This window comes from Lutra lutra, chromosome 11, assembly GCF_902655055.1.
Source record: "Lutra lutra chromosome 11, mLutLut1.2, whole genome shotgun sequence".
Classification (NCBI taxonomy): Eukaryota; Metazoa; Chordata; class Mammalia; order Carnivora; family Mustelidae; genus Lutra; species Lutra lutra.
Genome location: NC_062288.1, coordinates 4,399,795 through 4,414,994, shown reverse-complemented (window position 1 = coordinate 4,414,994; position 15,200 = coordinate 4,399,795). Strand labels below are relative to the sequence as shown.

The 15,200-nt window shown below is 40.7% G+C and overlaps 1 long non-coding RNA gene across 1 annotated transcript; it reads left to right on the top strand.

The window, feature by feature from the left end:
• The first annotated feature begins 3,700 nt into the window (after positions 1-3,700).
• On the top strand, positions 3,701-6,042 carry LOC125081237 (uncharacterized). The gene is made up of 3 exons (XR_007121625.1): positions 3,701-3,781; positions 3,895-4,000; positions 5,826-6,042. It is a non-coding gene; the product is annotated as an uncharacterized LOC125081237 (long non-coding RNA).
• The last annotated feature ends 9,158 nt before the right edge of the window (positions 6,043-15,200 follow it).

Sequence of the window (15,200 nt, the reverse complement as noted above, 5' to 3'; positions counted from 1 at the left end):
GTGTTTGGAACAAAGGTGGCAATATGAGTGTATAGATCCATTCTGCCTGGGAATCTCAGGCCATGTTTATTTGCTTTTTAAAAATCTCCTTTATTGTTACATGTTGATGGGGAAGATACCTGAGATGTGACTTTCTGATGTAGCATTGGATGGAAGTCTCATCTATCTAAGATTTCAATTGAATGTAGTTTCTGGTCATATAACCAAGCCAGCCGGGGCGGGCTGTGTGACCCTGCCCCTGTCAGCGTCCCTTTGTGACAATCTGTGGAGTGGTGTCGCTCGTGCTCCTAAGGACGGTGTCTGTTTCCTTGCAGACCTGTGTTCTCCCAAAGACCAATAATGAATGATGGTCAAGGTCATCTCAAGGAATGGGGAAAAGGGGAAGCTTATAAAATAAAAGAAGACTGCAACAATTTAACAAATGTCAGTTCTTCACCCGGTGGTGCTGGGCAGGGGTGCATTTAGGTCTCATAGTTCCTGTGGCTTGCACAACATGAAGCCACTCTTAGCAAATAAGACAATACGGTGAAATAAAATGTAGAAAAGGAAATGGATCTTCTCAATGCCTTCTTCTCCCTGGCATTAGAGAAATCCAGCCCATTTATAGCTCTTAATGTCTTTCAATCTTCTGAATGGATATTTTATGATTCCTATGCATTTTCCTTTGCTGTTTACTTCCTGTCTCTTAGTACAATTAATTAATTTATTAATTGCATTATCAAATGCTTTCTGACATTCACTCAGTGCTGGGCACTGGGCTACACATCTTCACAGGGAAAACATTTATGAAGTACTGACTGTGTGTTATAGGTGTCCTATTGTGGGATCCTCACCATAACCCTGCAGGAGAGGAAACCCTCCTGCAGGGTTATGGTGTTGAAATGGAGTTGATATGGTTATGGAGTTGAAACCCTCAGTCCAGATTAAGAAGGATGAAAAATGGCAAAACTGGGTTAAGAGTGCAAGATGCTTTAGTCCAGAGTCTGTGGCTTCTCGAAGCTAACACCTCCCCCTCCAGTCAGGGTTGGGACCAGTGTGGTCAGGAGCCATCAGCTTCTTTTTGTCCCTTCCTCAAGCTTCCCTGAACTTTAGAGCAGCCCTAGGGTGTGGCTTCTTGCCCCCTCCAACTCCCCCCCCCCCAAAAAAAAACCACTCCCAGGCCCCTTGAAGCTGGGGCTAGCCACCAACGTGGGGATCACCCAGCCCTGTCCCTGTTTGCTTGCCTATGAAATGGGCAGGTAACCTGTGCCATCAGGTGTGTTGTGAAGTTCAACAGGAAGCCCAGACACAGAGCCCCGAGCTTGCAGGGTTAGGGTTAGTTGTCTTGGTTGGAAAGACAGTTCCGGACTGATGCTCAGACTGCCCTGTCCGTGCCCATACTGATGGTTCTGAGCACAAGGAGACACATCCCATCGAGACTGTCCCTCCCCATACCTGGCGACGAGCTCCAGTGCATACCCGCCACCCCCCACCCCAGCCATGCTGTCTGCTCTATACTCTCTGACCTCTCCCAGGCCAGGTTGCTCTGCACCTGTGAGTGTGGGCAGGGTCTATGTCACTGTTGAATCTGTTTTCCGCTGCTTTCTCCCTCTGGGCTGGTGGAGTGGAAATTTCCATTTATGCTTGCAAATTGCTATTTCATTCATACACTTACATTCTTCCTAACAGCTCCTCCCAGAAGTGATTCATTTTTTCATCATACGTTTCACACTTGCATCTTGAAAAGAAGAGGAGGAGCTGTTTTCTCAGTCAAAATTAGTGTATTTAATGAACAGGAAAAAGAGTCGTGTGAGCGCCATGAGTAATGGTTTACGGAGGACGGTGGATGCCCGGGGAGGGTGGAGGATATTTGAAAGGAGATTATTAAATTGAATGTTCATTGTCATTATCATTACTATCATTTAATCAAATAATTCACAAATAAATATGAGTAAATTCAGCAATTTTGAGTGACTCCATTGACTTCCATGCTTCCTGGGGGGAATATGAAGACATGGTCTTGGGGAAGAACCTAATTTGCCTGTATTAACACCAAATTATAACTAAGAATGAGGGGACCATGAGACAAGAATTTTATAATGTAGATACTCCAAAATGTAGAAAAGTTACAAAAGGATTTTTGTTACTCTTATATTGGGGCCTTAAAGTATATATTTCTTGAGAAAACTCCTAATGAAAAGAAAAACAGGTATAGGTTGGAAATAAAAAACCTAATCATTTATTTGTGTGAGACACAAGCAACCAACCTGCTTGACTCAGATTTGCTCTTTGTTTTATTTTGTTGCCAATTTGATCCCTAGTGAATGGTTATTTGAACACTGAGGATCTTCCTTGAAGAGATGGAGGTATTTATTTCTGGGACATTACACTGTCTTTTGCTGCTGCCTCAAAGACTACTTCTAACAAATGTATGTATCACATTGTTCCAAAAAAATGAGTAGGTTTAAAAGGCTAAAAGGATGAGGCAAGGGGAGAGCTGCCAGAGACACTTGAAAAGTTACGAGTTCATTAGACTAACATCAAACTTAAAGCATCTCCAACGTAATGGGAATGTGGAGAAGAACATGATGCGCAGGTTCATGGAGAAGGCACGGGCCCCACAGGGAAGCCAGAATAAGCTTTCATGGGAAGATGTGACTGTGCTGATAATTTAAGTCAACAGAGGGCCTTAACCCCTGCCTAGGGATAGAGATTGAGGACATTTGGGTGAGTAGATGCCCTATGCAAAGGGCTTGGGGCAGGGGTGCCGGGGTTCATGGTGAAATTGAGAACTTGAAGGAACATTAAGAGAGTTCAAATTGCAGCATGAGTTGGGGAATGGCATAGGACCAGAACCCAAATGCAGCCCCAGATTCTATGGGACATCGCAGGTCCCATAGACTTTGAACATTAGAGTTTGAAAGGCGTCTTTGGTTGTATGTGGAGAAGGGAATGAATGGTGAATAAATAAAGTTGTGTGTTGATTGTTTAGGAGGCTCTTAGAGTTCCAGAAGAGAAGAGAGATGATGATTAACTTTGACTACGATATTGAGAACGTGGCTAAAACAGAGGGAAGAGATTTGCTAGAAATAATAATACACCAGGTCTAAGTGATCAATTATCTTTGCAAGAAATGGACAATGGCATCAAAACTAACTTTCCAAGTTGCATAAAATGATGGGTGGTGGTGACAGCAGATAAGATAGAACACATTTTCTTTTCTTTTGGGGTAAAGACCATCATCTTGGCAATGGGTCTAGAGCGGAGAAGAGCTCTCTGGACTGTCCATGTATCTTGAGGAGTCAATTATGTGAGTGTTGTTATCACATCATGAGCCTAAGGAAAACTGTCTAGGAAGAGGGGGGGATGAGGAAAAGCAGCAATAAGAGAACTCTTCCTGTCTCAATGTCTATGTCTACCTATTTTATCTGAACAAATACATATAGCAGGTATTATATAAAAGTGACTAAAACTAAAGTATTCATGATATGAAATTAGAAACAACAAACATACTGAAAGACAAGTAGCTAAATTTCTCTTGCACTCTTCTCCCCTTAAGTTCTGAAATTGTTGCCTATATTGACACACACACCCACACAAACACACAGTATTAGACTTATCCTATAGAGGATGCTACCCAGAATTTCAGGGAGTTCCAAAGCCATTGTGTCAACAGGTGCAGAAAGAACTGACTCTATGCCTGGATCTTGCTGGAACTTTTGGGATGGAGGCCTAAAATTTGGTAGTGAGAAGTGGGGAGAATATCCTTTCACCTAAACCCATTCTTTCTGTTTCTCCTGTTGTAAGACAAAGTTCCATTCTTGTCTTTGGAAGGTTGCTAGAATGTTGAGTTAATCAATGAAAGTGAGTGGTATAAAAGATTGGCTTCCACTTTTCTTCTCTTGCTCTCCATAGACTGTCCTTTACCGAGGGAGACCAACAGATGACAGTAGAGTAGTCATAGAATACCTCATCCACCCCCACTCAGGGACAACCTCCTGGGAACTAAAACCCCTTTGATGTGAGTACCAAAAAGTGCCAGTAATACAGGTTGCACACGGAGTCAAAGATGGTAGGGTCAAATCACAAGAATTTGATAAATAAGATAAATAAGAGAAAAATTATAGCAGGATTCAGGTGAGGTCATGAATCAACTAGAAACCAGAGAGGAAGCCTCAGTGGGTCTGTAAGCAGCATAATCTCCAGTACCTGGAATCTTACAGGAAACTTAGTTCAATATATATGAGGTGGATAAATGCAGGAATTAATGTGTGAGCAGTGGAAGTCTCCTCGTTGTAAGTCATGGGGAAATTGGTTGGATTAGGCAGAGGAACAGTATCTGAAAAATAAAGGACCGATTTGAATTAGCTCTTAGTGTTTATGTCTCCCTAGACATCCGAAGTCTATTCCTAGCAATTATGAAAACAAGACACTCTGTCATTGTTATCCAGGTGCATAGTACTTAATAATACTATTATTTTCAAGCATCAGAGAAATCCTGACAAGTATTAAGATTCATGTCATACAATAATTTCTTCCTACTTCTTTACTTATGGTGGTCCAGTCTGAGCCCCCAAATTTCTTAATTATACTCATGTTCTTACACACTTGCTTGAGGGAGGCAAGCCTATACTCTCCACTTGTCACTGGCCCCCAGCATATGGAATTTGAGAACATTTACATTTGCTAATATTCAGATCCTTATCATGAAGACACAAAATGAAAACTTTAACCAGAGCTGCAGTGGGGGGATTACACAATTTTTAAGCTTTTAAAAAATGTTAAACATTTTATTGATTTTGAGAGACACTACCAGACTCAGGTTGAATATTTGAATATGTGAAGGTTTTATTACGAGTGGCACTTAAGAAGGGAGTGTTAAATAATAACTAAGTTGTGCTCTCAAGAAAACCAAAGGACACTTCCTTGAAATAACTTGCTGAAGCCCCCAGAAAAGTAAGATTTTTGTCCTACTATTTTTTTATATTTTTAAAGATTTTTATTTACTTATTTGACAGAGAGAGATTACAAGCAGGCAGAGAGGCAGGCAGAGAGAGAAGAAGGGAAGCAGGCTCCCTGCTGAGCAGAGAGCCCGATGTGGGGCTCGATCCCAGGACCCCGGGATCATGACCTGAGCCGAAGGCAGAGGCTTAACCCACTGAGCCACCCAGGTGCCCCATTGTCCTACTATTGTTTTAAGATTCAGTAAGAGCCTCTTATCCAGGCGATGGGTTATTACTTTCTCAAATAGAACATATTAATGGTTAGTGCTCAAGCACTTTGAGAGGAAGATTTGTTGACAGTTGACTCAGAGAGAACAGATGTTCAGATTAAGAGAAATTTAGAAGAATGGTTTCCTGAGAGTTGGACAGGTAAGGGCTGGCTGTTGGTTGACTTCAAGCTTCATAGTGTTGTGGTCAGAAAATAAGCATGGCTTGATCTCAGTCTTTTAAGGACAGGGGGTTGGGAATCCCGGTTTGCTTTGCCACCCACTGCCCGCACAGAACGCATGCTGGAGGCACACCGTGGCTTGTACTCTGCTCACACACAGGAAGCAAGGAGCTTGGAGCTTGGATGCTTGACTGGAATCAGGAAAACTGCATGTTTCCATGTGCCTATGTGTGCACACACAGATACACACCCATACATTTGCTTTTTTTTTTTTTCCTGACATCAATAAATGTACTAGAAGATGTACTGCACTGGGTTAATGAGAGTATGAATTTAGGAATTATTTTTCAAACTTTATACTTCACAGCACTGTGATTAACACACAGAATACATGTCGTTAGGGTCCCTCATGGCATATGCAAGTCACTCATGCTGTTGCCTTATCAAATTCACAGGCATCGTAACGAGCAGGTGTCAAAGGCCTTGATTTACAACATGGAAACTGAAGAGAAGAGCTGTCCTGAATATGTCCAAGACCACACAACCATGATAAGAAACCCCGTGTTCCTCCCCCAGCGCCAGGGCACGATTGTGAATGTCCATCTCCATCCTGCTTGGCAGCCGGGAGGAGGGGGATAGGTTCATGCTGACGGGCTTAATGAGCCCAGTTAAAGAAAAACACTAAAGCCTGTGAACAGGATCTTAAAAGGAATGCGAGATAGACTTAGTGCCCTGGATAAGAAGAGTGGCAAGTGCCTAGACATCCCAAACACGACTGATACAGGACTTTCAAAGACTGTGGTCAAAAGAGACTTTGGGAACCCACAACCCAGGGCCCTCCTGCAGCTCAGTTTTGAAGAGCTGGAGTGATCAGAGGAGAGGATTTCTCTGGGGTGCCCGGGTGGCTCAGCTTGTTAAGCATCTGATTCTTGATTTCAGCTCAGATCATGATCTTAAGACTGTGGGATCGAGCCCCGAGACAGGCTCCATGCTCAATGTGGAGCCCGCTTGGGAGTCTTTCTCTCTCTGCCCCCCTTCCCCTCCAAGAAGAAGAAGAAGGAGAAGAAGAAAAGGAGTTCTCTGAAGAAAAATGCCAGTGTGCTAGAAGTCACATGTCCCCAGTATGTCTAACTTCTGAAAAGTGTTCCAAAGAAAGCATTTCAAGACAAAGAAATGCATTCTCTGTGTTTTAGGGGACATGTTGAATGGGTATTAGGCTTATGCCTGAAAAATGCGTATAGACAAAAAGCCGAAGGAAATGGCCTATGGTGGCTACATTCTTATTATCTGAGAGTCACCAGAAAAGTCATGGGATCCACCCTAATTTCACCCAGGTGGCAAGGGAGGCCTCGCCCTGAGACAGGATTTGCATAATGAACAGAAAGTGTGAATAAGGTTAACCCTTGGTCATATCCATCAATTTACTTACTGCTACACTGCCCAGGAGACCTGCGACCTCTTTACCCCCCTACCCCTATCTTACTGTTCATGGGGTAAGGACATTAAATTAAGGATTTGGGGTTAAATACTTTAAATTAAAGGATATCCAGAGAGTCATACCTTAGCAATGATGTAAATTCAGAAATAGATTACAAATAAGCCTCCACTGGGCATGGCCAGTCATAGTTGTTTACTTGTCTCCTACCTTTCTTCTGGGCCCTCTCATTTCTCCCATGTCTGAGCAGGTGGTCAGAATGAATCCCGGCTCCCTCCTGTCATGCACCAGGTGCCCCTCACTCCCATCTGTATACTTTAGAAGGACAAAGTGAGAGGCATCCGAGGATGGGTAGTTCACATCTGCCTAATCCAGATAGTCTAGACGGTTCTGTCCACAGATGCAATTCCGGTCCTGCAGGAATCACACTAACTCTATGGAGAATGGAGGAAAGGGGGCACGGGTTGAAACAGGGACCAAAGTGTTCTAGTCACCTAGGCAAATAATTATGGTGCCTTGGACCAGGCAGCAAACACTGGAAGAGGGGGAAGTGGTGGGGATCCGCATATATTTGGAAGTAGAGGCAACCCTATTTCCTGAGCAGAAGGGGTTGGTAGCGGGCAAGCAAGAGCAGAACCAATGACGACTCCCTAGTTTTTGTCTCAATGGAAGGGTGGGGTTGCCATCAACCAAAATAGGGAGGCTGCAGGTCTAGTGTAGTTGGGAAGAAAGATCAGGATTTTGCCTTTGAACAGATGACTTTTGGTATGTCCACTTGATGCCCAGTGGAAATATTGAGTAATCAGATAGATCTGTGAATCTGAGGTTAAGAAAAACACACAGGAGCTGCAGATAAAGAGCATTGTCAATAGAGATGGTAGTAATTAATTCTTTTGAAGATTTTATCTATTTGACAGACAGAGATCACAAGGAGGCAGAGAGGTAGGCTGAGAGAGAGAGAGAGGAAGGGAAGCAGACTCCCTGCTGAGCAGAAAGCCTGAGGCCAGTCTCTATCCCAGGACTCTGGGATCATGACCTGAGCCAAAGGCAGAGGCTTTAACCCACTAAGCCACCCAGGCACCCCAGTAGTAATTAATTTAATTGAAATTTACAGAAAGGTGTTTAATCATACATTTATATCTGAATGAGTGTTCAAAATTGAAAACACATCTGTTACTGTCAGAACCTTATCAGAACACAGCTGTGCACTTCATAACTCTTCTCAGGCACACCACCCAGTTACAAAGGTAATCCTGTCGTAGCTTACCATAGATTTGCCCCTGTTTCTGTACTTAGTCTACAGAGTAGACAGCCTGGACGGCCCCTGGCTGCTTTTGCTCACCTTCATATTTATTATAGATACCCTGTGTGTTATATTCGCTCTTCAAATTCCAGTAGTATTCTAAGAATACAGCATTGTTTAGTCCCTATTCTATTTTTGATGGGCATTTTGGTGATGCTTAACATTGGATTATTATGACTAATATGTCCATGAAAATTTGTTTGGGGCTTTCAGGGAACACACACACACACACACACACACACACACACACACACACACACACACTTGTTTTTTGTTGCGAATATGCCTAAGGATAGAATTGCTGGTTGACAGTAGATATGTGTTTACCTTGAGTAGATACAGACAAATAGTTTTCTGAAGTGATTCAATCAATTCACAATCTCTTTGTGTTTCCATAGTCCACCTTTGAAATATAGCTCTTCTAGCTACCTCACTATGATTTTGTTTGCATTCCCCTTCTAATGAATGAAGTTTGACGTTTTGTCAACCATCACGGACACAGCAATGATCTCTTTTTAGAGGTAAATCTGCAATATTTTCCCCATTTTTATGGCACTCTCATTTTCAGAGTGATTTGAAAGACTTCAAAATATATTTTAGGGGTGCCCGGGTGGCTCAGTCAGTTGAGTGTCCAACTCTTGATTTTGGCTCAGGTCATGATCTCAGGGTCTTGAGATCAAGCCCCACATTGGGGTCCACACTCAGCAGGGTGGTCTGCTTGAGATTCTCTTTCCCTTTCCCTCTGCTCCTTTCCCACTTTCCTAAAAAAAAAAAAAAAAAAAAAGGAAGAAGTGTATTTCATACGTAAGTCCATTGTCAGAAGTATGGGAATTGTCTCCTTGACACAGTGCCTGACAGTTTTGCTTTCCTTAGCTATCATAATGAATGGAAATTCTTGCTTTGCATATTTATTAATTTTTTACTTTATGGCTAGTGCTTGCTGTGTCTTGCATAAGACATTTTTCCTTTCTTAAGTTCAAGAAGAGAGTCCTCTATGTTTTCCAGGAATATTATTGTTTTACCTTTTACTTTTAGATCTGTAAGACACCTGGTATGCCACCTGCTTCAAAAAGGAATGTAGAAATAAGAATATTCTCTTAATGAAGAAACAGTTACATATAAAAAAATTAACTCTTTCTTCCTCAGCATGGGTGTCACCTTTGCCATCAATCAGATGTCCAACTATCTGTGGATCCCTTTCCAACCTCTCTTATGATTCTCAGTCCAGTTTTCCCATTTTTGTTCCAGGACAGTGATGTTGTCTTCATTACATCTTTATCGCATTCCCTTTGCCCCTGGCAATCTTGGGTCTCCAGTTTTGTTTTGATTCCATAGGATCATCTCTTCTATTCTTGGCCCTTTCCATTTCCTTTAAAGATTTATTTATTTATTTAAGGGCAGAGAGAGAAGGAGAGAGACTCTGAAGCAGACTCCATGCTGAGCACAGAGCCCAGTTCAGGGCTCGATCTCAACGACCCTGAGATCACGACCTGAGCTGAAATCAAAAGTCAGTCTACAGCCAGACCACCCTGAATGCGCCCGATCTTGTCTGAAATCAATAGTCAGATGCTTAACTGACTGAGTCATGCAGGAGCCTGGCCTTTTACATTTTTATGTGGATTTAGAACTACTTCGTAAATATGGACTGTGAAAAGCTCTGTCGTCTTGACTAATCAACAGCTCAATTGGAAGTTGATGGCATCTTCGTAGTATTGCATTTTCCAGTCCAACACCTCACATTTTTCTCATTTATTTAGCTCTTTAATTTTTGTGTGGAGCCTTTATGTATTGCTATTAAATCTGTTTATAAGTGTATGTTGTTAGCTCATGCCATCAATTAATACTTTTTGATCAGCAACAGATTATAGGTCTAGCATGGATCAGATCCAGAACTGAGTGACTTTACCAAACTCACTTATTAACCTAATTTAACAGTGAGCTCTTTTATGTTTTCTGTGTACATGAGAATGTCATGTGCAAATCATCACAGCTTTCCTTTACTTTGAATCTTCACACTTTGCTCTTTCTGACCTTGCTATTGCACTGGCTGGGACTTCCCACACAAGGGAAAAAGACGTTTTGACAGTAGACCTCTTTTCTTCTTCTTCAGATCAAAAAGAAAGCTTTCAAACTGTCCACGAAGAAGGTGCTGCTTACATATATATATATATTTTTGTAAATGACCCTTAACAGATTAAGAAACTTTCCATCAATTTCTGAATTTTTGAATTCTTCTTCCAGCTTTTTCAATTTATCAAATGCTGTACTTTGCAACCATCAAGATTGCTGTCTTTGTGCCTTTATTTTTTAATATGGTGAATTATGTTGATTTATTTTTTTAATATTAAACCAACCTTGGAATATACACCAATTAATCATGGACTATTTATAGTTTTATACATCACTGAAACTACACTAGCTAATATTTTATTTATTATTATCATACCTATGTTAATGAGAGATAATTTCCTGATATTTTCCTTTCTTACAATTCTCTTCTTCAGATCATATCAGGGTTACACCACACTAACTTCTTAAAGCAAATTGTTTTTTTTCTACTTTTATATCCTCTTGGAAGGATTTGTAGGAATTTATGATTGAAGTTGCCTAGGCATGGAATTTTCTTTGTAAGAATATATACTTTTTAATTTTTTAAAAAGATTTTATTTGTTTATTTGAGAGAAAGGGAGAGAGACAGTGAGAGAGGGAATACAAGCAGGGGGAGGGGGAGAGGGAGAAGCAGACTCCCTGCTGAGCAGGGACCCAGATGTGGGGCTCGAACCCAGGACCACAGGATCATGATCTGAGGCAAAGGTAGACTTTTAATGACTGAGGCACCCAGACACTCCTATGAGAATGTTTTAAATTAAAGACACAAACTCTTTAGTAGATACAAAAGTATTAAGATATCCCATTTATCCTGTGACAGACAATGATATAATTTAAGGAAAGTATTTATTCTGGTAATGCAGTGAGGTTTGGGGTATATTTGTAACTGCCAGAGTCTAGTCTAACGTTATGTTAGACATTAACAGTACAGAGAAATTATGTGGTGATATTCAACACTTATTTATTGGCATTAAAAATTTTAGGAATATCCCATTTACAATTGCACCCAAAACTATAAGATACCTAGGAATAAACCTAACCAAAGAGACTGATAATCTATACTCAGAAAACTATAAAGTACTCATGAAAGAAATTGAGGAAGACACAAAGAAATGGAAAAATGTTCCATGCTCCTGGATTGGAAGAATAAATATTGTGAAAATGTCTATGCTACCTAAAGCAATCTACACATTTAATGCAATTCCTATCAAAGTACCATCCATTTTTTTCAAAGAAATGGAACAAATAATCCTAAAATTTATATGGAACCAGAAAAGACCTCGAATAGCCAAAGGAATATTGAAAAAGAAAGCCAAAGTTGGTGGCATCACAATTCCGGACTTCAAGCTCTATTACAAAGCTGTCATCATCAAGACAGCATGGTACTGGCACAAAAACAGACACATAGATCAATGGAACAGAATAGAGAGCCCAGAAATGGACCCTCAACTCTATGGTCAACTCATCTTCGACAAAGCAGGAAAGAATGTCCAATGGAAAAAAGACAGCCTCTTCAATAAATGGTGTTGGGAAAATTGGACAGCCACATGCAGAAAAATGAAATTGGATCATTTCCTTATACCACACACGAAAATAGACTCAAAATGGATGAAGGATCTCAACGTGAGAAAGGAATCCATCAAAATCCTCGAGGAGAACACAGGCAGCAACCTCTTCGACGTCAGCCGCAGCAACATCTTCCTAGGAACATCACCAAAGGCAAGGGAAGCAAGGGCAAAAATGAACTTTTGGGATTTTATCAAGATCAAAAGCTTTTGCACAGCAAAGGAAACAGTGAACAAAACCAAAAGACAACTGACAGAATGGGAGAAGATATTTGCAAATGACATATCAGATAAAGGGCTAGTGTCCAAAATCTATAAAGAACTTAGCAAACTCAACACCCAAAGAACAAATAATCCAATCAAGAAATGGGCAGAGGACATGAACAGACATTTCTGCAAAGAAGACATCCAGATGGCCAACAGACACATGAAAAAGTGCTCCATATCACTCGGCATCAGGGAAATACAAATCAAAAGATATCATGAGATATCACCTCACACCAGTCAGAATGGCTAAAATTAACAAGTCAGGAAATGACAGATGCTGGCGAGGATGTGGAGAAAGGGGAACCCTCCTACACTGTTGGTGGGAATGCAAGCTGGTGCAACCACTCTGGAAAACAGCATGGAGGTTCCTCAAAATGTTGAAAATAGAACTACCCTATGACCCTGCAATTGCACTGCTGGGTATTTACCCTAAAGATATAAACGTAGTGATCCGAAGGGGTACGTGCACCCGAATGTTTATAGCAGCAATGTCTACAATAGCCAAACTATGGAAAGAACCTAGATGTCCATCTACAGACGAATGGATAAAGAAGATGTGGTATATATACACAATGGAATACTATGCAGCCATCAAAAGAAATGAAATCTTGCCATTTGCGACGACGTGGATGGAACTAGAGGGTATCATGCTTAGCGAAATAAGTCAATCGGAGAAAGACAACTATCATATGATCTCCCTGATATGAGGGAGAGGAGATGCAACATGGGGGGTTGAGGGGGTAGGAGAAGAATAAATGAAACAAGATGGGATTGGGAGGGAGACAAACCATAAGTGACTCTTAATCTCACAAAACAAACTGAGGGTTGATAGGGGGAGGGGGTTGGGAGAGGGGGTGGGGTTATGGATATTGGGGAGGGTATGTGCTATGGTGAATGTTGTGAAGTGTGTAAACCTGGCGATTCGCAGACCTGTACCCCTGGGGATAAAAATATGTTTATAAAGCTGTAAAAAAAAAAAAAAAAAAAGAGAAAGGATGAATACCCAAGTTTTGTAGCAACATGGACGGGACTGGAAGAGATTATGCTGAGTGAAATAAGTCAAGCAGAGAGAGTCAATTATCATATGGTTTCACTTATTTGTGGAGCATAACAAATAGCATGGAGGACAAGGGGAGATGGAGAGGAGAAGGGAGTTGAGGGAAATTGGAAGGGGAGGTGAACCATGAGAGACTATGGACTCTGAAAAACGATCTGAGAATTTTGAAGGGGTGGGGGGTGGGAGGTTGGGGGCACCAGGTGGTGGGTATTGTGGAGGGCACAGATTGCATGGAGCACTGGGCGTGGTGCAAAAATAATGAATACTGTTATGCTGAAAAAATAAAAAAAATTAAAAAAAAATTTTAGGAATATAAGAAAACAGAAATGTTTCTTATTCTGATTTAACAATATTAACCTAGAAAAAGTTCCTCTAGCAAATATCATATTAATGCTGAATTTGTGAAACCTTCCTTTAATTTAAGGCAATTACAGGCACCTGCACACAAGATGCCCTGTTCTTACAGATTTGCTCAGTATTCTACTGAAAATCTTAGATGGTGTAATTAGGCACTGAGAAAAAAACAGATTTGTAAGCATTGAAAAGGTAGGAAATTTTTGCCTATGATAACAAACATCCCAAAGAATCTAAAGATAATTTTTAGGAATATCCCAAGGGTTACAGAAAATAGAAAATATACCATTTTTAAAAGTATAGTAGGACCTTATAAAATAAATAAAACATGCTTATAACATTTTTAAACTTCATAAAGCAGAAACAAAAGTACTAATTATTTAGCAACAAACTTACCAAAAAACACACAATGTTTTGAAATAATTTTAAAATGTTATTGGAAGTCATCAGATACTATTTTTTTTCATCAGATACTATTTAATAAAAGCAGAGATGTACATGAAAGAGATGTGTTCATTCATAGGGAAACTTGGCATCATAAATATATCTTGCTTAAAACTTAACATGTATTAACAGTTTTAAATCTTTTTTTGTTCTGCGTACTACTTTTACCTCCAGCAAATTCTTAAAGATTACAGCGAGGTTTTCCTTGTGTGCATTGCACCGGTTGACATTTATCTGATGAGACATTGAAGTTTAGAACATTTTAAAGTGTGTATTTTTAGTTCTTCTTAAATGACCATAAGAAAATCATTAGATGTAACATAAATCACACATATTTTTGTTTCCATAACACAAGGAGAGTGGCTTTGTTTTTTATTTTTGAAAAGATACTTAATACCTGTTTGGTGGAAGATGGCTGGATTCTCAGGTCTGTTTCTATAGTCGGTCTGTTGTAACATATAAATGAACAGCAAAAGGAGAATCTTGGGACTCTCCTAAAAGGGTCTTGGGACTTCTAGTGTCCTTCGACCCTACTTTGAGAAATGCTGTTCTATATGTCTGATGTTCTAAAGTCCCAAGAAGTTTGGCATATCTGGACATGCACACATATATGTGCATATATGAGTGTACACACAGCAGGTGTGTCTGTGGTTATTTATGAGCTGAATTGCTTTGCAAGTGTTAGATCAAGGAAGGCTGGAGACTTCTGAAGAACAGCACACGGAGACCTGGGCTCTCACTCAACAGTGCTTATTACAGAGCACTACCAAGTGAAGGTCATGATGGATGGTATTTTTGTTTCTTACTGCTGTGGTAACAAATCACATCAAATTTAGTGACTTAAAACAATAGAAACTGATTATCTTAAGGCTCTGGAGGACAGAAGTTTAGGTTAAACTCAAGGTGTTCACAGGGCTGCATTCCTCAGTGGAGATGATAAGGGAGAATCTCTGTCCTTGCATTGTTGACCTTCTACAGGCCACTTGCATTCCTTGGTTAGTGCCTCCATCCACCATGGGAGCCAGCAATGGCCGGTGGAGACTTTCTCAATCCCGTGTCTCTGACTGTGCTTCAGCCATCGCCCTTCCTTGCTGGTGTTCACTCTCCTACCTCAGCCTTTTGCTCATGAGGAACCGCGCATTGGGCCCACCAGAATTGTTCAGCGTCATCTCCCCAACTCAATAGACTTAACTTAATCACACCTGCAAAATTCATTTTGCCAATAAGGTAACGTATTCACACATTCTGTGGTTTAGCCTGAAGACATCCTGATGCCCATTATTCTGTCTATTACAA